Source organism: Protopterus annectens, chromosome 1.part2, assembly GCF_019279795.1.
Source record: "Protopterus annectens isolate FY-2018-M chromosome 1.part2, PAN1.0, whole genome shotgun sequence".
Classification (NCBI taxonomy): domain Eukaryota; kingdom Metazoa; phylum Chordata; order Ceratodontiformes; family Protopteridae; genus Protopterus; species Protopterus annectens.
Window position 1 is genome coordinate 933,247,332 of NC_056727.1, and position 25,529 is coordinate 933,272,860.

Genomic DNA, 25,529 nt, shown 5'->3' on the forward strand with positions numbered 1-25,529 from the left:
GTATTCAAATATACTGTATGTAATATTGTAACTATTACATGTTTGCATTAACTGCAGTGCTTTTGGCCCTGGGTCTCCACTGAAGAAGGGCTCTATCTCAGCTGGACCAACCCGGCCAACAAATGTAAAATAATACCAAACGGGGCATTATACTCAATTATTGGTCTAATGAGGGAGAATTATTGAGAGGTAACCACCTCTTTTTTCTGGATACAATCATTTTACTTATGAGATGAACCATGTAAAAGGCTCTTACTTCAGGGATATACATTTCACAATCCTTTTTAAGTAGAGAAGAGTCAAATTCTACTTGGTATTCAGATTTTATGTTAACTAGGTACCAGCCTTTCTTAGTTTAGTATACTTAATTTTCAAGAGCAAACTGACAAATACACCACTAGCGGCTTTTTAAAAAGAAAAATGTAGACATAGGCAATCATTACCTAGGTACACATCTCTCCCCCAATAACTCTAGGCCGCTTACCTCCAGAAGCGGGAGCAGACCCAGGAGTAACCAAGGACACTTTTTTTAAATATCAGTACCATTAACTTGAGACATTGATAAAACTGAATGTGAAGGAATATGCATTTTCTACCGTAAGCGACATGCAATTCTAATGCTCATTAAATGCAATTCACCTTTTCTGTCAACTTGGGGCATTGATAAAAACAGAATGTGAAGTAAAATACATTTTCCAAAATAAAAGACATCTGTAATTCTAATGCGCATTAAATGCGATTCATATTTTCTTTCAAAGCGGTCAGTTTTAGGTGAGTTTAAGAGGAGCACATCTACATTTTAAGCCAAAAGATTAAGAGACTTTGTTATATTTTTGTTTAACACAGATTAAGAAATGCTTAAGATACACGTGGACCTTTTTGTGTACAATAAATCAATAGATAACAGGCATTCCTCAAGAGGAGCTACACCGATCGTAATATCCTTCAGCAGCATGTGGAACATAAAAAAAAGTCCTAATGACAACTCGTCATATAACCGTAGATTACAAACTCGGTTAGGAAAGTAAATCATCAAGTAACTGTTAACAACACCGATATCCTGTATTTTAATAACGCAAGTAAACTACAAATGTACACATAATAAACATATCACTTTAAATACATTGAGTAAAACAATATAACCCATAAAAATCCTTCTGTAATTAAAGTCTACTAAATACCACAGCGAGTCACAATTCACCTTTTGTCCTCCACCTATGCATTTTAATATACTTTTACAATTCCAATCCCCCACGTACAAAGATCTGTAAACACCAATGGCGGTGGAACATTTTTGAAATAGTAACTTTAGCCAATCATTGACGTTCGCGCCGTCGCCACTGTTTGCTGTAGAGGGAGGAACAGGCTTGCAATCTGTAAATTCAATACATTTTATTTTTTAAAGACAAAGTGCGCGTATTATTGGATTGCTAAAAGAGAGGGTAAGAATCTTTATGTTTTAACTAACTTATTAAAATGAGAAAATAGCCGCAATACAAGTGTTGGAAGTTGTCTTGCGCAGAATTTTGTTATGCGGAATGCAGTGGTCTTATTGAAAAGCACTACAGAGTAGTTTAGTGAATGTAGCATAGTAATGACTGTAACCGACTTCACTGTAGGCAGCTATATGAAGAGAAGAGATAGTAACGTTAAGTACTTGTTTAGTCACTTGTATCCCCCTTTCTGCTTCGCTGCCATTTCAGCAGTCCGAAGTTGCGATAGGGACTTAATCCTGTTATGAGTATGAATGCGTTTTAAAGCTTGTGGTTTTTACCTTTTGAATCTTGGTGTTGTTGCTCTTAACAGCTAGTTTGAGAATACGTCTGTAAAATCCGAGTTCGTTTAGCTAAATTGACTCCTGAAACTCGCAGGTACTTAAAGCGGTCTTATGCAATGCATTATAGTACATATTGTAAGAACGTGTTTAACTACCAATACCGAAGGAAAAGTCATAAAGTTTATTAAGATGAAATATGTGTTAATTTGGGATATCACTTAGAGGAACTGAATTATTTTGCTGGAAATTGCCGACTTCGGTGTTTGGAATGAGTATTACTCCTCGGGACTTCGCATAAAGAAGTATATACAGTGTAGCTAATCTTTAATCATTGTGCTTCTTGGATGAGGACTCCGCCCGCAGAGTACGGTAGTGTTGTTTTAAATTATGATAGTTTGTAGACACTTACTTATCGTGTACTCTGAAACCTTGTAAGGTGGTATACCGTGTTGCATTGATTGACACTGTATGAGCAGTACTATTGATACCGGGCGATTGAGAGGGCTGGGATGCGCACATGGGCGGCGCTTGTTCCTGAGCATCGCAGCGGTTAACTGCTCTTGACTTTTAAAAGTTTCGTGGTTAAAGTGCACATATTTTGTTCATTCAGTTAACTGTTGCTTTAGAAGTGTTTACATGATGCTGTGCTTTAACATAATTGGCTTTCTATCCAAAAAAGAATATAACGTGTCAAGATGGCTTTGGGAGTGGTGGTGGGGAGAAAAGTGGAAGCCATATTGATATTGTATACCTCATTGGGCTAGCGAGAAACTATTTCACATTGGAATTAGTGTTGAAAATGAGGCCGTGCTAGGGGTGATAAACCACTTCGTGGCATAGTAATTTTAAAGTCAAAACTATGTGCTATTAGTAAGCCCTGCCCATCACTTGTGATGTGTGAGAATATTTAATGAATATTCGTGGCGTGTCCGCACTGATCTCATCAATATTCAAGTATTGGGTAGTGAATAACAAACCTCTCAATCTCTTAGTGCAAGACTGCTGGGCAAAGCCGGAAAGGGGGATAACATTTATTGCTCCTATAAACTTAGAAAATTGCTAGAGTAACGGGGTTTGCATACATATGTATTTTCTGAAGGATGTAAAGTCTGAAACTCAATCTGCCATTATTTATTATTGACTTCAGCTTTTGGTGATTTGCCAGAAAACCCCAAATTTTATGAGGGACAGACCCAATAAAAATTTGGACTTCATGGGGAAAATCTGTACAGCTAAGAGGTATGCCCGACTATAACTATAAACATACCACGGCAATATGCAACTGTTGACACTTAACCTGAACATGTTTATGGTATAAAGCACGAATATGGTATAGAATAGTACTCAAAAGTAAGTTCCACAAGAGTCTGTCACACACACAGTGTTAGGATTTGTTTTTTTAAGTGAAATTCATGGTAAATAGAAATTAATCATATTAATTCATTAAAAGGATTCTTTATGAGTAAAAATCAGCATATTTTATCCATCCTATAACCTTGAGATGGAAGGTTGAGATCTATGTATAGAATATAGCAATAAAAAATGGCGTTGTAGAACATAAGGGAGATTGCAGTGGTTAGCATTGTTGCCTCACAGCAAGGGGTTCTCTGGTTAGATTTTCGGCTGGGTGGGTTCAGTGTGGAGTCTGTCCGTTCTCCCTGTAGTTGTGTGGGTGCCCTCCGGGTTCTTCCCACATTTCTAGTAGTAGGTAGATTTGGCACAAGGGCTGTAGGTGCCGGTGAGTGGTATGGATGAATTTACCGTAGCAGGTCTAGCCACTCGGCGGTTTAAACCTTGACTTGATATGATTGTTACTCTTGGCGATACCCCGAGCCGACCCTATGGGAAAAGGGGTTGAGGATGGATGTCGTAGAACAGTACCTCCCTGGTACTGTGGTGGGTGGGGTGGCACCACTTTAGTTACGCCCGTGGTACATCCCCCGTTAGATACTGGCTCCAGTACTGTGTGCGTGCGCACACATGTACATGTTAAATGTAGCAACAGCAGTGGACACAGCCATGGTTGTGCAGTAGACCGCATGCTGGCAGTTAGGTACAGAAAAGGAGCCCAAAGGGGCGGTGGAGAAGTACTGTAAAACAAGTAGGAGGACGATATTACTTTAAGAAACAGAGCGAATGCCTATCGTTTAGCACTATGTTAGGATTGAGAGAAAGTAGTAAATCAGAGCAGCAATGAGACCCTGGAGAAGCAGTCCTAATGAGAACTGCGTTTAATGCAACTCTGAGATGAGTAATGGCTAACGCCAAGTTGGACTTCCCCGGTAAACAAATGCGAAATAAAATACAAACCACTTTCAATTTAAACTGTCAAATTATTAAAGGGGGGCGGGTGTCGCAACAAAAGATGCTCAATGTCCAGGGGTCATTTCTATATGTAGCAGTTGACAAAGTTTTAAGATGTCATTGACAATTCTTCATGGCAGTCAGTCCTGCATTATTTGCATATGACGTTATGGTCATTTGACATGTCAGTCACACAGACCATGCCCACATCTGCACAGTCCAAGGTGTGCAAGAATTCAAGCGATATATAATTATGCTGTGTATCACACACGCAGCATTCTTTCACCTGTTTACTGAAGAAATGCAGCAGGTACTAGCGGAGACGAGAAAGCCTGCTACTAGAAAATCATATATTAGCACATGGAAAAAGGTTTTCTAGTTGATGCCAACAACATAATTAGCACCCGTTCAGGGGTGGTTGTTCCCAGGTTTTATAGTATTTGCGAGTTACTATCCGATGACCTTTCTTATTCCTCTGTCGAGGTTCATTTATCGGCCATTTCAGTATGACGCCAGTGTATCCCTTTTTTTAATGCAGTCTTGTGTCAAAATGTTCTTGAAAGTGGTTTTGCATAAGAGGTCTCTAAGAAAGGCAGTGGACCCTCCTTACAATCTTAATTATGTGTTAGAAGCTAATGCTCCATTTGACTCAGCTAATCTGTCTGACGTGAGTTTTCTTAACAAGGAAGACTGATTTACAGACCTCTGCAAGAAGGATTTCTGAGTTGCAAGCTCTTGGGGTTGACTCACCATATCGCATTCGAAGTAATCCTCCTTTTACAGTGACATCCAGATTTACTTTAAGCCAAGCTATCCATATCTCCATTTTCTTTACTGAACTTAAAAATGAGGGAGAAGGGATACTCTAAACCCTGGATGTTCAGAGACCACTTGGGTGCTGTCTTGATATAACTGTCTTTCTGATCTTCAAATCAATTGTTTTTCTTGTGAAGGCAAGAAGGGTCAACCTGTGTCAAAAACAGACTATTTCCAAATGATTGATTGTCTAAGGCTTTTACCTTTTTGTTGCATCACCACGACAGCTTTATTTCCAAGGTGGGTTAAGGCCCACTCTACCAGGGCCTTGACTTCATCTGTGCCTTTTTTTGAAAGCGGTAGGATTCTAGAAGTATTCTAGAATCTGATATTTGGTCCTTTGTACATATTTTTTTTACAAGGCACTATAAGCTTGATTAGTTCAGTAGGATCAGATCAGGCTTTGCTAGGAACATTCTCCAGGGGCTCCTGGATCCTTCTTCCACCTCCCGAATGTAGTTGGCTATAGATAAGGTTATTGCAGTGATGGTATAGTTGCGCAGGTTAATCTTACCATGACAGTAGAGGTTCAAAAATGATCACTTCTGCTGTAGCCACTCCCTCCCCCGTCTTGTTTTTTTTGTGTGTGTTTTTTTATGCCTGGGTGTAGACATTTATTTTTGCTTCTAACATTGTCCTTTCAGGGGTCTGCTTCCTTCTGTCTACTGACAGGAAAGCTCTGAAGGGCTTTGTGCCCATACTTTTGGTCTTTTAGTCAGCTCAGCCCAAGCTGCTTGACAGTTTGGGCATGTGGAATGTACACTGAAGTTTTGGAAGCTGTCCAGCTTTGGCAGGATGTAACCCATATTGCTAAGGTTACTACAGCAACGATCATTCAAACAATAACTGTTTTGTTGGATTCTGGACTACTAACTGCTGTATTTTTTTGAACCACAAAACTCTTTAAAACTATGCGTCAGATTTTGAGGGTTGACTTATTCTAGGTTGTGTTACACTACCTGTCGGAACTTTTTTTTTCTCCCTGCAAAATGTATTTTGAGGTGTCTTCTGATCTGAGCGCTGCACACCGTAAGGTAACTTGACAGCTACACAAGCACACTTTTCACTGGAAGTCACCAGTTTCCTCCTTAATCACTAAAAATTCTGCTGTAAATTGAGAAATAAACTATGTAGACTTAGCTGCATATTAAACAAGTGATGTAAGGCTATACTTGCCTGCCTTATAGGTAGTTGTAACAGCAGCAGGCATTGGAGGACTTCTCATCTGCAGGATTATGGCGGTAGAAGGACTTGCCTGCAGGGCTGTAGGAGAGTATGTGTTGCTCTTCATGGAGGTACCTGTGGATCAAATGATGCAGTAGAAACACTATTATCTGACTGCAAGGACCTTCCTCTGGGTTCTAGGTTGTGATGAATCCCAAACAGTACTGCCAGTAGGAAGAGCTGGGAGACTACACAAAGCCAGAGTTCTATTGCTTATGGCCTGGGTGACAGTTTTCCTAAAAGTTATGGCTGAGATAGTAATGCTTGCGATGATGTATGTAGTGGTAGTACAGATGTCTGCAGCAGTGAGTCCCAATAGTTGAAACAGTAATGCTCTACGATGGTACATTTGGACCATGTACCTGCGGTACGTTTGTCCTCAGTAGTGACTTTCTTGAATAGAGCGCTGTGGATAGCTGTGCTATGTGATATCAAGGGATAATACAGATGGCAGCCCACTTATAAAATGCCTGTTTGTTTGACAGCTGCAGGCCCTTCCCTGCCTTGTGGAAAGCTGATGCACAAGTTTAGCAAACTGGATTAGTTTGAATTGATAGGCAAGAACATGTTAGATGTGTTTTATGGCAACTTGGTAAATGTTATGTTGTCTGTTAGAAATCTGTGTGTAAGTGAGCAGGAAGTAGGTCGTGATGTAGATTTTGGATAAAATTCTGTTTGTACAAGTGCTGGTAGTGGTTTGTGGGGTGTACTTGTCTTAAAGTAGTGTGGTGATGTACCCTCCCCCATTGTATTAGGTGTAGAAATAGGATGGGGGGGACTAGAAGTCGGGCAACGTGCTCTTAGATGTTTGGTATCTCTCTCTTGGGGTGTCATGCATTTTTCCTTCATGAACAGAGTTTATTATGCATTTTTCCTTCATGAACAGAGTTTATTTTGTGCTTCATCTGGGTAAACTTTGTAATTTCCAAGACATTCTGACATTTTCAGTGGTGCCCATTGGGAACATTTGGTTTATAGCATTCCTAATATTTTTGAATTGCTGATTTGATAAGTTGGCAGTGAAAGCTAATAAAGAGTTGAACAAATTATTTTTATATGTGGCAAGTTAATAGGGTAGACTAACTCTAACATATCACACACACCTTCACTTGAAGATGGTCTGGAAAATAAAGAACCAGCAAAATAAAAACCATCCACAGAGGCTATACACGGCAGGCAGTATCAACGAACACTAGAACACCATTAAAAATGGTGTGTATGGCCTCTGTGGATGGCTTTTATTTTGCTGGTTCTTTATCTTGTCTTTGGAACCACAGGAGCTTTTACCCTTTGGTGGTGCCCTTGTTTATAATGGTCTGGAAAATGTTTAGAGGTCAGTAAGAGAGAGAGAGGGAGTTGGAGCTTTTTTTATTACAAACCATAGCTTGAATTTAAACCTGCAGTGAATATTACACATATATGTGGTTACTTCAGCTGGTGTGGGCTGACTTTTAAAGTGCTGTGTACACTGTTCAATATTATATGTTGTCTGCATTTTTATTTTAACTTGGGTCCATGCAGTTACTAAAATGGTATTTTAGTGTTCATACCCTCATGGTGCATTGATGTACATTAATACTGGTTGCTAGCTAGCCCCATCCATTTGTAGGCTAGGAACATCTGCAGACTATGAATATCTGCCAGTAACTTTCCTAATCCAGCAAGTTGGAGGTGTATATTTTTGTTACCCTTGTGATTTTCTTAGTGCTGGCATATCAGACTCACTGTTATGCCCAGCATTCTGTTGTGCATAGTTGGGGAACTAATCAGGATTGGAAACTGACTCATTCTCAACGTTTGGAGTACCAGTGCCTTCACAGTCCTGAATTCTGGTATCTAGATGGAGTTTATCAGGTGTGTCACTGTTTTGTGATGGTATCTGTTGCAGGTGAGTCTCTCAGTTGCACAGAATATCTCGTATGAAATATCTGAACTGTTTCCTTGAACTCTGTATGCAGTGGGACTGTAATGCCAAGTTTAATTCCTGGAGTCCAATTTGTCCTTGCCCATTGTATGTTGGAGATAAAATAATCTCTTCTTTGATCTCTCCTTTACATGCTTGTCATGCTGTTATTTCTACAAATACTGAATATTTTTTTTTTTTTTTTTTATGATCTTAAACCTAAACCATTTGCCCATGCTCATGGGTAGGCTATCGGCCCGAGGGCCTAAGTAAGCCAAGCCAACAAGGTTCCCTGACTTATGCATCCAAGAAAGTTATTTTCCTGTGCCCCTGTCGAGCAGAGCCAAAGAAGTGATCCCCCGGGGTGTATTTCTTATTTCCCTTCACTCGTAGATTTTTCTTGAGTCCTAATGAAGAACTTTGCATGACATAGATGGGTAGCTTGTTCCAGAGTATGGGAAGTCTCTGGGAATGGAATCTATCCCTCCAGCGTGTCCTGTTTATTGTGGTGACAAGGTTTAGGACCCTAGAGCGTGTAGCTCTGAGGGATTGGGATTTCTTTAGGTGCAGCTTGTCCAACAGCTCTGGGTTTGACATGGCTTTATATGTTAGGCCGAGATCACCTCTGAGTAGGTGATATGCGACGGAGTAAAGCTGGAATTTTTTGAGATGGTCAGTGTAGGGAATCTGAGGCCAGTAATCCTCTTTGTGAGGTACTTCTGTGGCCTTTCCAGCTACTGCAGATGTCTTGTGAGGTACATTCCAAAAGGGACGTTATACTCTACAATGGGTCTGAGTGTCGAGTAGAGGGAAGCAATGACCTTTTTTTTTTTTTTCCCCTCCTCCTCTGGATGAGAACCCTTTTGTGATGGTGTGCCACGTAGAAAGATTTCCTGACTACTGTGGCAATGTGACCTGGGTCCCAAGGTCTCGTTATCACACATTAGGCGTTAAGTAGACTGCCGCCTATGTGGTAGTTCAAGGGTACAGAGTTTTTACTGGGGGGGGGGGTGACAATGCACTTTTTGGCATCGGGCTTGAGACCATGGCTCTGACACCAGGCATCTGTCTCGGTGAGGCCCTTCTGTAGGATGTCCACATCATTTGGGGACTCTACTATGGCTCTTAGTTTGCAGTCATCTGTGAACTTCATTAGCCAAAGGCCTTCTGTGTTAGCCTGTACTTCAGGGAAGTAGATGCCAAACAGGAGAGGTCCCAGGACTGAACCCTGTGGTACTCCACTTGTCACTGGTTTAAAGTTAGATTTGGAGTCTGCAAATTTTACAGTGTGGGTTCTCTCAGTGAGCCAGTTGGCAACCCATCTTGTGACGTAGGGATTTATACCTAGTTTAGTGAGTTTAGCTATAATTCTGGAATGGGGGATGGTGTCAAAAGCCTTAGCGAGGTCAAGATAGGCTGTGTGAACCACGTTACCCTCGTTTGTCTTTGGTGAGATGTAGAGTGTGTGTATGTATATTATACACATACACCACACACATATACATACACACATGCTCGTACTGGGTGACTTCAACTACTCCTTCATTAACTGGGAAAACTACACTTGCCCAACATTTCCTGGAATTCATTAATTCCAATGCCATGGAGCAGCTCGTTTTTACCCCCACTAGAGGTAGCGACATCCTTGACCTGGTCATTACTAACATGGGCGACTGTTGCTTTATACCAATAGTCAACTCCTCCCTAGTTAGATCCAGCCACAAACTACTCACCTTGAAAATCCACATTACACCCCCCCCAAGGTAACCACCATGAAAAACCTCTCCAAAGCTAAGTTTGGACTCCTAAAAAGAGAGGTGGATAACTTCATGGCACCCATGCAATTAATCTGGTGGTCCTGTGCCATAAACTCTACAACAGGAGGAGGAAACTGATGCGAAATAAGGTGAAGTCCCAAGTTTGGAAAAACTCCCTTATTATCCTCTACAAAAAGTTGAGATCCCTCTAAAGATAGCTATGAAAACAGAATTGCAGCAGATAGTAAAGACAACCGCAAAGCCTTCTATAGTTGTGTAAAGAATCTCCACGGCAATACCTAGATTTGCTTGGAGCTGTTGCAGACCCAACAGATTCAGTGCCAGCTTTACCCCCCCCCCCCCGGACCAATCACAGTACCAGTAGATTGCCAGGGACCCAGTATTACTGATGCACAGGTTAAAACGACACTGTCCAAGAATACAGCTTCTATGGGACCTGACAATATCCCCTGGCTGTGCTCTACATGAACTACAGAGTGAAATGGCACCTCATCTGTGTGCCCTGTTCAATCACAGCTTCACCTCAGGCTTTGTCCTTACTGAATGGTGCACTGCTACAGTCATCTCTCTTCACAAAGGAGGAGTGACTACAGACCCTGGGAACTATTGCCCCATTAGCCTGATGAGTCTGATATGCAAAGCTATGGAACACATCATCATGGACCTAATAAACAAGGATCACACACAGTTTGGTTTTGTGAAGGGTAGATCATGCCTGCTCAACTTCTTTAAGTCAGTCACCAGAGCTGTGAAATGAAGGCAAGGTAGTTCATCCAGCCTACCTTGATCTGGCCAAGGCCTTTGATAACCATTCCCCACTCGGGAATCGTAGAAAAACTCAGCTAGGCATCAACCCCTATATCACTAGGTGGGTTGCAAACTGGCTCACAGAACCCACAGTGTGAAAGTAGCTGACTCCAAGTCAGACTGACGACCAGTCACGAGTGGAGTCCCACAGGGTTTTGACCTGGGTCCTCTCCTGTTTGGTATCTACTTTTGTGAAGTCCAGGCCCTCTCCTGTTTGGTATCTACTTTTGTGAAGTCCAGGCCAACACGAATGGACTCTGGCTGACAAAGTTTGCAGACGATTGCAAGTTGGGAGCCAACTCCCCAAGTGATGTTGGCATCCTACAGAAAGGCCTCACTGAGACTGGTGTCAGAACCATGCTTAAGCCCAATGCCAAAAAATGTCGTCAACCCCTTTGGGGGAAACCTGGTTCCCATGAATTATCACATTGAGGGTAGCCCACTGAACACAGAAGGCGTCATAAGAAATCTGGGAACACAGGTTGACTGCAACCTCTCTTTTGACCACCACATTGCCACTGTGGTCAGAAAATCCTTCTATGTGGCACATCTAATTACTGAGGGTTTTGCATCCAGGAAGAAAGAGGTTATTGTCTTCCTCTACTCTTCCCTCGTTAGGCCAGTCCATAGAGTACAGTGCCCCTCGTTAGGCCAGTCATAGAGTACAGTGCCCCATTTAGCATGTACCTCACTAGACACCTGCAACATCTGGAGTGGCTGCAAAAGTACCTCACAGAGGATCATAGGCCTTAAACACTTGTCTTATATGGCCAGACTAAAAAAAAAAAACTCCCAACTACTCTCTCTCTCATATCGCCTACTTAGAGGCGATCTCTGACTTACAAAGCCATGTCTGACCCAGCTCTGTTAGAAATGCTACATCTAAAGAAATCCCAATCCCTCAGCACTACAGGCTCCAGAGACCTCAACCTCATTACCACAATCAACCGAACAAGCTGGAGGGACAGGTTTATAACCTAGAGACTGCCCATGCTATGGAATAGATTTCCCATACATATCAACCGGAGCTCCTCACTGGGCCTCTTCAAGAGAAATCTTGATGAGTGGATGGGAAATAGATAATTCACCCCAGGATCACTTCGGTGGCTCTACTCGACAGAGGCACTAGGAACTAAGGTCAGCTGGCACGATGCCAGGGTAACCGTATGGGCTAGGCTTGTAAATGCTCTAGGGCCATTAGCCTAGTACACACCTACAAACCTATTACTGTGTTGGTGGTAGAGCAGCTGTGGTTCAAAAGTTTAATATCCCAGTACATTTCACCATCGTATATTGTTTTAAAGCTGGTTGAGTGCTTTTTTCTGGGAGTTTTGCCCTTTTCTTCATGTCCCCCATTCCAAAAAAAATGTTATATTTTTGGTTAATCGTTTTTGTTACTGAATTTTTCAATTAACAATGAGCTGCAAAACTGTTCAATAGGTGGGTACATCTTGTTGCAGTAGGCAAGTCTTACTGCAGTCAGCCTGTTGCAAGAAGTAGGTTGTAAGCTAGTTTGACAACTAATCCTATGAACCTACACACTTTTTTTTCCAAATTCCTCTAACATTGGTCACCAGACTACTGCTGTAGCTAGTGTATATACTGAAAGAATTCCGTATAGATCACACTGGCATTCTTAAAATGCAGACAGATTTGGAGGGCATTTCGTGTGGTTTCTACCTGGTAGAATTTTTACCTTTGTTGTCCAAAACATGACCCAGATCTTGTGCCTACAGCTTACCAATGTTAGTTTTGATTTTTTTTAATACAATGTCCGTTGATATTGTTGCAGCCTCCTGTAGTTTGTGCAACGTACAGACTTTACTGATGATACGTTCAGTGTTTATCCTTCTGGTTCTAAGTGCATTCAAATCTTTCACCAAGTTTTCCATTACAGAGCTTGCAGTGAGTAGTAATCTGTCTTTCTCACACTCTATACTTAGAGGCCTGTGTGTATCCTTGCAGTATTTTTTTAATGTGCAGTTGATGGAGCTATTTTTTTATATTTAAGTAATATGATACTTGCGTATTGTATACGTACATTCAAGGAAACATGCTTCCACCACTCTGTGTGGCCATTAGCCTGATTTTTTGGTCATTTTTAACACTGCTGTGTGTGGTATTATTTTGCAGTAGCAGGCATTGAAGCTTCCCATTCTGTTGCTTCACTTGGCTACTGATTCCATCCCAAACCTTTCAACCTTCCACTGTTGTCATTGCACCTGATAGCAGCCCACTTATGTAGAATTTGATTGTTGTGATTCACTAGTTGCATCCTTTAAAACTATGCAGTGTTCTATGTTTGTCACCCATTTGGTACTTGGGTGTTATAGCAATCAGGTTCCAAATCTGTCATTAACTTTTCTCCATAACTTAAACGCAAGCAGGAAACAAGTGTTTCATGTACATGTAGCACAAACTTAAAAGCAATTAAGTACAAGGAAACCACAACATTGTAGGAGAGTAAAGGAAAGGCTGAGCATATTGCAGTCCAGTAAAAGCAGTAAAGAAAGGAAGGGGTGGGATTCAGTAACTCCTTTGAGTTCGTAGTTCTATGAAATTGTGAATACTCAGATTAGGTAGATGAGAACATCAATATATAAACGGGTGGTATAGCGATTTTCACACCAACAAGAATGTTTCAACTGTTGCTCTTGATTGCACGGTAAATTACTTCAAAAAGCAGCCAAGGTCCTGCACTTTGGATACTTTCACCCTTAACAGTTATGTGGACCCACAAATTCTACTAAGCCCCATAAGCTTTCCTCCTTAGTGCCGCCGACGGCCTATTTCATTTGCCACTGATGCCCCGCCCCTCTCAGAACTATTGACATGTGCTGTCTGTAGCTTGACAAAATGTTTAATGTGTGAACAGCAGCTTTGAGGGATGGACACCCAAAGGTTTCATCTCGGCACTACCCAGTCCAGACTAATGTACCTATGTGGAATGTATTGGTAGGTCAGTCCCTTGTAAACTGCGCACTTCATCCCTACAGTCTTTCCACTCCAACCATCTCTGTCATGCTGAAAAGGTGGGGCACTTTACCACTTGCCACAGCAAACATTGCCAAAATTAAAAAATACAAGATGAATTTGCTACTTTATTATTATTTTGAAGTGTGGAAACCAACCTTGAAACTGTGAACGATGAAACACTTGTTTCCTGGTTTTGATAATACGCAAGTAATCCAACATTTCTAAAGCATATTAAGCACTTTTGCACCAAGGTGCAGTAAACAGTATCTGCATAGTAATGCATGTACCTAAATTGTGGCTACATAGTATATGTGGTGCTTTGTGAAATGGTGTGGATGTCCAGTCCAAGTTGTGCTGTACTCGTATTGTGTTCTGCTGTTTCCATGATGGCAACAAATAGACTACTTCCTCATCTTGAAGTAGGCAAACTCACATCTGTTGTTTATGCCTGCTGTCCTTGCTCATTTCTGCTACTCTTAAGACCATTGGTTAATCTTGGGCTGTCTAGCCCAGTCCGGACTTCATTCCTGTATACACTGGATTCCACATTGAACGCAGAATATTTTTCATTGAGGTGTTGCGCCACTCCCCTTCTGACTTATTTTTCATAAATCAGCTGTCACTGCATCTTGCAGGAGAGAGGATTTTCTGGTATTCAGTTCTAGATGCTTAATGTCCTCCTAGCACACTATTCCAGTCCACATTTGCTGATATTTTATCCCTCTGGCTAGGCGTACTTGGGTTTTTCTTCCTCTTCCTCCTCCTTATCCCAGCTAAGGGGAAAGGACTATGGTCATGCTGGAGTTGTGTTGTCCTCTGTTGTTGAAGTTGCAGCAGTTGTTTGTGTTTTTTTATGGGCCTGGAAACACTGGCGGTGTAAAGGGATTGCAATGTCTGTAATCCCTTAGTTTTCTGAAATGCGTTTGAGAGAAGGTAAGATGATTCCATTCCTTGAAACTAGTGAATTTGATTGTTTTTCTGTCTGCTTTTTCCCTTCCTTTAGTACTTGGCAGGAGATTATCTTGATTGCAGTATTTGTCCTTTCTGAATAAGGTCAAAGAAGCTGAGGCTAGGTGGAACAGATTTTATATTATTGGATGGGTGTAATTGTCTTGACAAGACTTGGTCACATTGTATTAAAAATGGTAGTTCCCTCTTGGTTTGGGTAGAGGGATGCACACTTGTGTGTAAATGTCTTTTATAATTCATTATGTATCGTATATAAATTGTGTTGGCCATCTATTTATTGTTCTCTGTGGTCAAATGGGTCTCTTCTGGTCCAGTTTGTCTGAGTGACTGAGAGACTGAATCAGACAGACCTGTGACTGTATAGGATGAACTTTAAGTAGCTCTTGGCCATAATTTTGTAATTATTTCAAATTTTAGTTCAGGACATTTAATGGCATTATACTGCCTGACCTTGATTCCAGTGAGGATTAATGCAGCTGTGGTTGTGCTTATCTTAGTGGGGGGAAGAGAATGGAGCATTCATAAAGTGAAAGTCGTCTTGGAAGGTACCATTACAGTTTGAGAGTTACAGCACTAGTAAAAAACTTTATTCATTGGGGGGACACTGATAAAAGCAGTAGTCTAAAATCTTGAAACTTCAAGAAACGTGAAATTTATCCAGGACTTAAATTGTTTTTAACCCTATTACATTTCTGAAATAGAAGTGAGGAAATAAGTTTAACTTAGTCTGTTCTGTTGGCGTTTGAAACTTTGTCTAATGAGATGATGAAACTGTGTGGCTTCATTTCATTTAGTTTTTGTGCTGCAAAAGTGTGATGCATTTTGTTTACTGTATGACTTGTCCATTTCTTCTGTGGTGATTGGTACAATATTCCCATGATGCCTTGAGCAAAGCCACCAGCCATTCTTAAGGAGTATTTAGCGATGGATCTTGTAGAGGTAAAAGTTGCATTTGGGTTGAACACCGCATTAGGATTTAAGTGTTACCTAGTGTGGATTTTCAATGGCAACTTCATTTTTATTGCTCATCAGACACGGATGTAGGTAGATGACTTGTCAGTAGCCTACATAACCTGTAGGTGTGTGTGCTGCCCTGTGCCCTTTGGAGTAGCTGCCCATCCAGAATTGATTCCTGCTTTGTGTGCATTGCTTGCTGGCATAGACCCCAACAGCAAGTGTGCTTGAATTGTTTAAAGGTGATCCTGAAATGAATGGTATTGTTCTGTGTGTAAACAGACTGTGTAATCTTCAGTGCTCAGCCTTGGGCAGAAAGCTTTTGGCAGTCTACAAGCATTTCCTTTTGTAATGCAAAATAAAAATATTAAAAAAAAAAAAAATCCCCTCACTAATGTCATGTAATACTGGTAACTGGCATTGTTTTGGATAGGTGAGAGTATACCCCTACAAGTCTTTGCGCACATAAGTAAGCATGACTGTAAGCACTTCTTTAGCCGCATAAGTTGCTATGGAGAAATATAAACTTCAGTGGATGCTGAGTGTAAGATTAGCAAATGTAATGACTTGTAAAAATACAACAGCCGATCAGACCGATGAAGCAGCATCCTTTTATGCAACTTTGCAGTAGAGGGCAGTTTTGGCCTTCATGCAAATGTACATCCTTTTTAACAGTGCACTTGTCTCCCCTCAAACATTTCAGTACCCGTAGAGTGCATTGTAACAAATACAGATGCATATTTACAAATATCAACTTCCCACAGAAGTCGGAGAATTTCTCACAAACTAGTGGATTTATTCTATAACGTTCCCCTTTGACTTCGCAGTCTGGTATATATCCTATACGATGCACTTAATTTTCCTCCAGATAGCCCAGAATGCAGGTATGGGAGTAACTTTTCTTTTAACCCCTACATACTCCAGTAACTTGTCCGAACTAGGAAAGTAAACTTTTTTAATTTGCTTTGAACATGTTAAAAGTCTGTCTGGCTGCTTTTTAAGCATGTTACTTGTGAATTAACTTCACTGTTGCTAAATACAGTAGCATCTGTGCACAATAAGTTATCTACTGAACCCACAAACGCAAAGGTAAGTCCATGATTGCTTACTGAAAGTACAGGACGCATGGGCTCAAGGAATAAATGCATAAATTAAGAAAATTATAATTGTGGTTCTAGCCATAACAGACTCTCCAGAGTTGGTCATAGGGAACCCTCAAGATTTTCTCACAGACAACACCTGTGCAATGTTTTATATCAACAAGCCAGGGGAAACTTGCAATTATATCTTGTGCAGGTTAGCACATTCTTGATTTGTTCAAGAGACTGTTATGACTCTTACGGCTACCAGTATTTTTCCCTAGTAGCAGAATATTATGTCTTTCATTATTCCTGTAGTTGTACCCACTGATTTGGGACAGTGAAGAGAGCATGCATCTTGGAAGGGGTACATGAGTTATAGAAGGGATCACAATTTTTTGTGATCAAGAGTCTAATTTAAAAAGTCAAAATGGAGTTTATTCTTGCACCTAACAGAATGCACTTTTTTAAATCCTAAAATTCAAACACGTCTGACTGTAATTGCTGGTACTTCTGAATGAAGTGTCCCAAACAGGTGTAACTTTAGGGAATGACTATTTAGCAATGCATTCATGCATTTTGTTTGTAATTAGATGGGTTTAATTGTCTTGGCAAAGACCTTTAGCTATATCTTATAAAGCATTTTCTTGAACTGGCAGCTGATAAGGAGCAGAGGTGTGTACATTTGAAGTATTCTGTTATTTATTGCTTTTTAGTTATTGTGGTAACATCATAATGCTTACCAGCTGAGTGAGTCAGATGTATAATGACAGATGACTAGTGGATAAGGTTCATTAGTGCTCATAACCTTAATACTTCATTCTAACTCATTTGAATTAATGACATTTAGTGGCATTATAGCCCAACTTTGGAGACGCTTGTGATTTAGTTCAGTTGTAGTTATGTACAGTGTAAGAACAAATAAGATAAGTGTATAAGAGAGTTTATTTTAAAGGTGCTGTAACTGAGTTTTTTTTTTTTTTTTGTAAGAAGAAAAAAGAAACCAATAGATTGTTTCTATCCATCTATAAAATGTTGGAACTTCGTTACTTGCCTTTTTTAACATGAAATTCATTGCACATGGGACTAAGTAATGATGTTTTCTTCCTATTCCATTTCTGAAACAGATATGTGGAATTAAATTTGCTGAACTTAGTCTGTTCTGTTGATGTTGAAACTGCATGTGTCTAGTGAGGCAATGAAATTATGAATGTGCTTTCATTTAGAATGTGGGTCACTTGATCTACAGCATTTTGAAACAAAGGGAGTAAAACAACTTTTGAACCTTGAAGGTGTTTTTTTTTCCAGGGGGAAAGCCCCTTCCTGCACCCTCCACTTGGTGTGACATACCCCCACCCCCTGAACTTAAATATACTTCCTAGGTAACCCAGCAGTGGTTGGCAAGTGCCATGAATCCTAACAAATCTAGTGTATGCTGACTGTTAGGCTTCTCCAATCTCCTAAGGCTGTGAAACTGGTGTGTCAGTCACAAATTGTGCTGCATAACCATTTGACAAATCCTACTGCTACCAACAAGTGCCCTTAGGTTTTTGGGAACAGTAATAAGCGAGCGTGGGGACTATACAGTGCCTAGTTATTTAAAGTTCATGCCATCCTTTTTGACTTTTAATTAGTGCAAGCTTCCAAATGGAGTGAGGACATTAGAACCTTAGGCTAAAGTTTTGTTGCCCCCATCCATTTATAAAGTCTAGTGTTGAAAAAGCCAGAGTAATAGTTTTGACCTGTAGTGATGATGTATCCTTTTGGTTGGGGGAGTACATAAGAGTTAGGAACTTTTTCTCTTCCCCTGAATATCTATTCCATTGGTTAAGATTTAGGTCTCTAGTGTGACTGTTTGTAGAGCCACTGGCTTTGTGAAAAAATGGGAGGTAAGATGGGGTTGGATCTTGCATACTGTAGCTTTAAAAGGTGAGAACAATAACCTCAAAGCAATCTGTACTGTGTGGTCTATAAGGAGTCTTGTTAATCTAACGAGATAGTCAAAGGTTTTAAGGTCTTTAATTTACTTTATTAGTAATCTTTGGGGCCTTTCTACTTGAGCAGTAACCTTGGATTTATACATACCAAAGGGGACATTGTATTTCATGATGAGCCTGGGGCATATAAGGGAAGAGTACCGTGGTTTGACTTCTTTAGATCTTGAGGGTAGTCCCATGGAAGTTAGCTGGGCTAGATGATATTTACTGACTGGTTGGAAACGCTGTCAAAATGAGTGTACTTCCACGTAATGACTTATCGGTCTGAAGAGTACCATCTATAATATGGGGTAGGAGCAGTTTTATTCCTTGCTGCTGTACTGCATTTTATTTGCATGGTGCTTAAAACCATTTTTGATAACCAGATAAAAACATATTGTAGGCATTGCTGGTGCAGTTTTAGTAGTATTGGAGCAGGTGATTATTGTTGAACATAAGGTGACCGCACTTCTGGGATGTTGCCTTGGATGTCTGCAGAATAAATGCTGAAGCGAAGAGGACCTTGCATTGAATCCTTTAAGCCCCACTTGTTACACTTCAGCATTGAGAGAGCATACAAGCAACTTTGACAGGTTGGGGTCTGTTATAGTTATTTTGCAATTCAGTGAACAATGCAAGGATTTAAGTTTTAGTTTAATTTTCTGTAATACTAGTGTGAGGGTTTGTCAAATGTCTTGAGGTAGAGAATTGTGCCCAGTGTATCCACACACTAACCTTTTCATAGAAGCTGATTAGCTTTAGGTGGTGACAGCTGCTCCGCAGAAAGCCAAATTGAGGTCTAGAGCAGTTAAGTTGCCTTTCTCCTCCTAAATGAGTTGTACTGTGACACATTCTGTAGTTTTGCATAGAAGACTGGTGAGGCTGAGTGGCCTATAATTACCAAGGTCTGTAGAGAAGATGCCCTTGTGTAGGACTGCCATAGTGGCTGTTGGCCAGGAATCTGGCGTAAACCATGTGGATTGGCTGCGGCCCAACTAGAGACTGTGCATACTTGGCACTGATGAGAATGCAGCCTGGAAACTGTCTAATCCCATGATTGGCTTTTGACATGGATTCTAAAACTTGTTCCAAATCAATTGCAAGGGAAACTGACCTACCCACACTATCACTGAAAATTTAAAGTTAGTACTAAAATGATTCCAATTAAGCAAGTGGACCCAGGAAAAGCTGAAAAATCCAGTGTTTCAAAAACAAATCTTTCATTTATTAAGCACTTTCACAGACTGCTTCTTCAGATGTAGTATAACAACCAGGTGAAATCCATTAAATACTTGACCCTTGCATAATTAGTAACATGATTAATTTAGAAATGAGGCACTCAGTGTGTGTGTGTGTGTGTGTGTGTGTATATACACACGTACATCACACACACACTTTTTTTTATATAGATCCGCGGTGGTGGTGCTGCTGTAGCGTTGTCGCCTCACAGTACAACGCCGACCAGTTCGAGACTCGGCTAGAGCGTCGTCTGCGTGGAGATGTGCATGAATGGACGTACCTTCGTTGAAGGTTGTGCGTCAGGGCTGGCAACTCGGCATGTTAAAATCAACTGCCAATCATTAGTGGACCGGAGTTCCACTGTGGCGACCCCTAACTGGGAAAAGCCGAAGACACAACATATATGATGCATACATACCTAGAGTATAGAAAAAGTGAAAAAATAATAAAAACCCATCCTTGCTATATAACTCAAAAAAAAAAAGAAAGGAAATGTATTCATATAAAAACTGTGCATATAAACATGTACCATTTGCCTTCATAAAGGTCTAGCTTTAAGCATTGGTTTAAGTGGGATCCTAGCATTTGAACCATGTCCATGGTCACCCTGATAATCCATTTAGTCTCAAGTTGCTCTGTTTAAATTTCTTACATCTCCCCCTCGAATATTTTCATACACTATACCAATAGCCATAAACTTGTTTCACTAGAGCACTAACACTACTCTGTCTGCTAACATGATAAATGTGCTCTTTTTACCTGTCTTAGGCTTCTGTCTGTTTTTTCTACATAAAATTTATAACATAATGAACAGTTTGCAAGATGTACAGAGTTGCATGTGGCATAGTTATTAAATGTATACTTTTTGTTTTGATCTGGATGTAAAAGTGCCTGTATTTAGCTGTAAACTTAGACTGAACATCTACCACATGGTAGAGTAGCCATATTGCTACAATTACCAGTTTTGCTTTTAGAATAACAAAGTTGCCTTTTTAAGGACTTCATATTTTTTAAAAAGACACCTAGGTTGAGAATCTACTATTTCCTTGATGTCTTCATCTGTAGTTAATATATTCTAGTGCTTTCTAATAATAATCATGTACAAATTCACATAATTGGAATAGAACATAGGGACTTTTAACTTCCTAGCCCTCACAGCCATATTCTCTTCAGCCGTATTGATGTATCTCTCCGAAAAATATGGTTTAGCCTTACTAGTTCTTAAACGTGTAACTTCTTCAATAGCTCTGCCAACTTCATTTTCCCCATATCATGTATCAGAAAAAGCCCTCCTAGATTTTCTGTATGATCAAGAAAATCATGATCATGTACAGTTAACCTAGATGCCCTGAAAATCAACTACATTTCTGAATATATAGGGTGGATGCTTACTCTCCCTAAATAAATGATATGGTTTCCTGAATAACTGCGTGGATATCATACCTGTCCCTTCAAAATAACTCTTTTTACATCTAAGAAATTAATACTTTCACCTGAAACCTCTGAAAAGAAGCATAAAAATTAAGTAGTTTTGGTGGTTTCTCAAAATTATCGAACTGTTCAAGGTAGCCATTCCATAAGAGGAGCACCTCGTCCACAAACCTATGATAAAACACTGTGTTAACTATAAGTACCTTCCAAAACACTATCTTGTTCCCATATGGCCATAACAACATTATGGACTTGGGTACTGGCAGAGGTTGGTGGTTTTTCTTTTAGTACTAAAGTGGTTTGCTAATATATTGGCTATATCCTTAGAAATGGCATGGGTGATCTCTGTGCATTTTGACAATATTCTTTAATCTTCAGTTCTTTCAGGAAATTAAAAACTTTTTGTTTGGTGTCTGTAGGAACCGTCTACTGTTACTCTGCTGTGTATTTTCTGTCGGTTCTCCTAAGTTCCTTACTAGAATGTTTCAGTGCAGTAAGGGGGGCGGGGGCTTGGGGGTTTCTTGCAACACTTTATTTATTTAATATGGGAATTTTCAGACAAATTTAATCCTGAATTTATCATTACGTTTAGGCCAAATGTGTACAAAGTTCTGAATGCAGCTGTATAGGTGCTGGTAAAAGTTGGAGGTGAATTTTGCCCATGTCTGGTACAAGATTAAGTAGACTTGCCCAGGAGAAGTCTCTAATAATGGTCTTTTGTCAGTGGGATGGTATTACTAGGCCTGATGAAGGTGAATGTGTGGCCATGTCTAATTGGGGATGGAGCAATGTGGGGTGAGGTGCAGGCAGAAGATAGTTTTGCAAGGACCAGGTCTATAATATTGGAGTTTCTAGTGAGTAGCTATCCAGTTTGCTGCGGTGCACTAGCATTACAATGTCTTGGGAGCTCTGATCATATCCCGCTTTAGAGAGTAAGTAATACCAGTTGGTGCATGAGTAATTGAAGTCACCTAGCAAGAAGGTATTTGGTATGATTATCTAACCCCTCAATGGTGTTTAAGTTGTAAGGCAGTTTCCATGACCTCTTGTGGAATGTTAATGGGGACTTTTAATGAGCAGTGAAGTAATAGTTGCATTTAAGTGATTTGGATCTCTAGGAGCTCTCTTAAGATCAGGGTTATTAGACATGAGGTGATGCTGTTTTAGCTCCAGGTACTGTAAACCTTCATGGTGAAGGGCAGAAGCTGAAAGACCATCTGGGTAGCATCATAAGAGGCTTTTTACTATAATTCCACTCGCGTCAGTTGCTCCGACTTGCATGATGCCAGCGTGATGAACCATGTTTGCCCAGTGATGCATATACCTTTTAAGTTTTGTCTTTAGTAGGCCAGTGTGGGTGTCCATTGAATACTCCACTGTACACTTCCACCTGCCTTGTGCTGTCACTTCAATGATGAACTGGGTCACCACCCCCCTCTTCTCATGATCAGTGAGTCAGTATCTGTGGCTTCCACCTACCTTCCTTGGCCATTTATCTTCCCTTTGGGATCACTGATCTTGAATCATCTAGGTCCTAGTTAGGGCTTCATTCCTACATACATTGGTGGTACTGGGGGCACATGAATCTTGGAGGGGACTGTCTGGAATCTGTGTATATGGGATTATAGCTTGTTCCTATTGAGCTATTCATTTACACGTTTGATCTCATTGATGATTATGCGAGGTACTGTGTTTGTACTTTTGATAATGTGTGCTAGTTTCAGTGCACATATGCCAATAAAATGGGTTTACATTGGTTCATTAAGACCATAATGATCTTAAGTACTAGTTTTGGAGTGTATGCCATTGACTTTAATATTGTGGATTGTATTAATTTGAGTGTGTATGGGTTTTGGGTGCATATGCAACTGCCTTATTTAACACTTGCTAACCTGATAAAGGGGTTGGTCCTTGTGTTCGCAGGGGGTTCCTCTGGGTGCTCACATTTCCTCCCACATTCCAAAGACATGCAGTTGGAGACTCTAAATTGGCCCTAGGTGTGAGTGTGAATCTGTGTGATGACCCTCTGAGGAGGTTTGGGACTTGAGCTAGCAACTGTACCTGTGAAACCAGTGCTCGTTTCTGTAGCAGGTACGGAAGGGTGCTCATTGCCCTATGTACCACTTGGTGCGTGGAAAGGGGGGGGGGAGAGACATGTTTATGGATAGTTTGGGACTGACAGTATCTATGCACAAGTTCATTGGATGTTTACAGATCTCATTGGATGACTACTGTTTGTGTGCATAGGCTGTATCATGGTTTTATAATGGTAGTAGGTTGTTTTTCTTCTCTGCTGCTTGCAGCAGTTTGATGGACCTCAGTATTCAGATTCCAGTCTAGGCAAGGCATATAATTTGCAGTATGATTTAAAAAAAAAAAATCTGTGTCCCAGCACTGAGTTGGGTATAGGATAGTAATTGAACTTGTATCACAGCAGTAAGTGGCTTACAGGAGAGGAACAGTTTACAGGAAGTTTATACCTGTAGGCATTCAGAAAATATGATAAGGCAAAAAGACTTCAGGATGTATCCCTATATAAGACTAGTGAATGCTTGGAAGAAGGTACTAATGTTTGGGGTTAAAAATAAGGATTCTGAACAAGCAAACTGTGATGGTCTTTGCTAACTAGTTTAGTTTGTTGCATTTTGTGGAGGGATCTGGTTCAGAAACTGTACTGTACTGTGGTGTGACCTATGTTTTTTTTTTATTTTGAGATTAGAATACAACTTTTAATGCATTTATTCCATACACACAAACTGTTTCATCTCTTTCTGTAAAGGTCCTTGAGTGCCCTAATTTGCATTTTTTTGTTCTATTAAAATATATAGACCAGTTGGCATAAGTAAGTGAAAGTAGAGATACAATCAACACAGTCTGATAAACTAAAGTCACTGTCATTCATAAGAAGAAAATATATCTTAAATGTTGTGAACTTTGCTTCCCTTGTTTTAATGTGAAATTCATTGCACAGGCGGACTAAGTAATGATGTTTTCATCCTATTCCATTTCTGAAACAGGAGTGTGGAAAACAAGCTACTGAACTTGGTCTGTTCTGTTTATCATTTGAAACTTAAGGTGATGATAAAGCAGTGAAATCTATGAACGTGATTTTATTTCATTTTAGTTGTGATGTTGCACAAATGACTTGTGTTTGACTACTGATGTTTTGGGTACTGGCCTTTTGAAAATGTTCACAGTTCAGCTTTAACTGGTTTGTATTATTCTGGTGATTTGGACAGTGAGTGCATGCCACTTTATGAAATCCATCAATTACTCCTAGAGGGGAGGTTGGTATTTGGACTGAACGCTATGCATCAGGTTGTAGTGGTGCATACCATGGGTTTTCGTAGGGGGCACTGTTTTGCTTCCTTATCCAAAACACATGCAGGTAAGTAATTGGCGGAGAGTATGCTTTAAAAAAAAATCATATACACTTCAAGCTTACCATCTTCTTGTGACTATACTTTGTTCCTTCAGTCAAATAAGTATATTGGAAAATAAAAATATTAGTGTTGAGTGTAAATGACATTTTTCATTTAATACATTTATGAAGTGTTCATGAAATTTTAAAAACTGTGTGACTGGATTGCTAATGTAATCAGTGACTGGTATGGATAATGTAGGTTTGTAGTAGACAACTTTCAAACTTTGGATGTACATCGTGGTTCAACAGTGCCCTGTCATCTCATCTAATCAAGCATGATGGCAAAGTTGCAGTGCGAGTCATAGGTGCATGTTTACTAGTGGATTCATTCCGTGGCTTTTCTCCCTTCGATTTTTCCATGTCTGGTGTATATTTTTTCCCACAGACTCATCAGGCTGGAGTTGCGGTAATATTCACTTACACTCTGCTAACCTTATCAGAACTGAAGTAATATTTGTATGTGTATTTGTTTATTTTTCGCCTAACCTCCTACCATACTTTGCCAGAGTTGGAATTCAGGTTAGCTGCCACATTTTTCCTTTTATTTGTAGAGGGATTTAGCCTGGTAGTCACTTCACTTCATTAGTTCATAGGCAAGTACTAGGCTAGCTGTCCTTGTTGGGCTGTGTTAAACATAGCCAGTTTCTTTTTTTTTTTTTGTGCTCAAAATAACTTGTCCTGTTTGGTTATAGATGGCCTTACACCATCCCATCCTGTGGTCAATTATATATTACCCCTAGTGAGAGAAACTGGGATCATTTCATATATAATTTGAAGGTGCCCATGCATAGGATAAAGCATTTAGGAGCAGCCTTTGTCCAGTATACAGGGGCAGTCCTGTGGCAAATTTCCATCCGTAATGGCTCGGAGGA

The 25,529-nt window shown here is 40.2% G+C and overlaps 1 protein-coding gene and 2 non-coding genes across 6 annotated transcripts in view; all 3 read left to right on the forward strand.

Annotated features, from left to right (window-relative positions):
• The first annotated feature begins 1,313 nt into the window (after positions 1-1,313).
• Positions 1,314-25,529, forward strand: part of LBR (lamin B receptor) — a 962,918-nt gene continuing 938,702 nt past the window's right edge. For 3 of the 4 annotated variants that reach the window (XM_044059838.1, XM_044059844.1, XM_044059847.1), the window contains exon 1: positions 1,314-1,442. The gene's annotated coding sequence lies outside the window, so the exon portion shown is untranslated. Of the gene's footprint in view, positions 1,443-1,692; positions 1,872-25,529 lie in introns of those variants that run through there. The other variant, XM_044059841.1, reaches the window with a different exon arrangement.
• Positions 17,676-17,741, forward strand: LOC122792592. Its single transcript, XR_006363400.1, has one exon. It is a non-coding gene; the product is annotated as a small nucleolar RNA SNORD98 (small nucleolar RNA).
• On the forward strand, positions 24,212-24,277 carry LOC122792588. Its single transcript, XR_006363396.1, has one exon. It is a non-coding gene; the product is annotated as a small nucleolar RNA SNORD98 (small nucleolar RNA).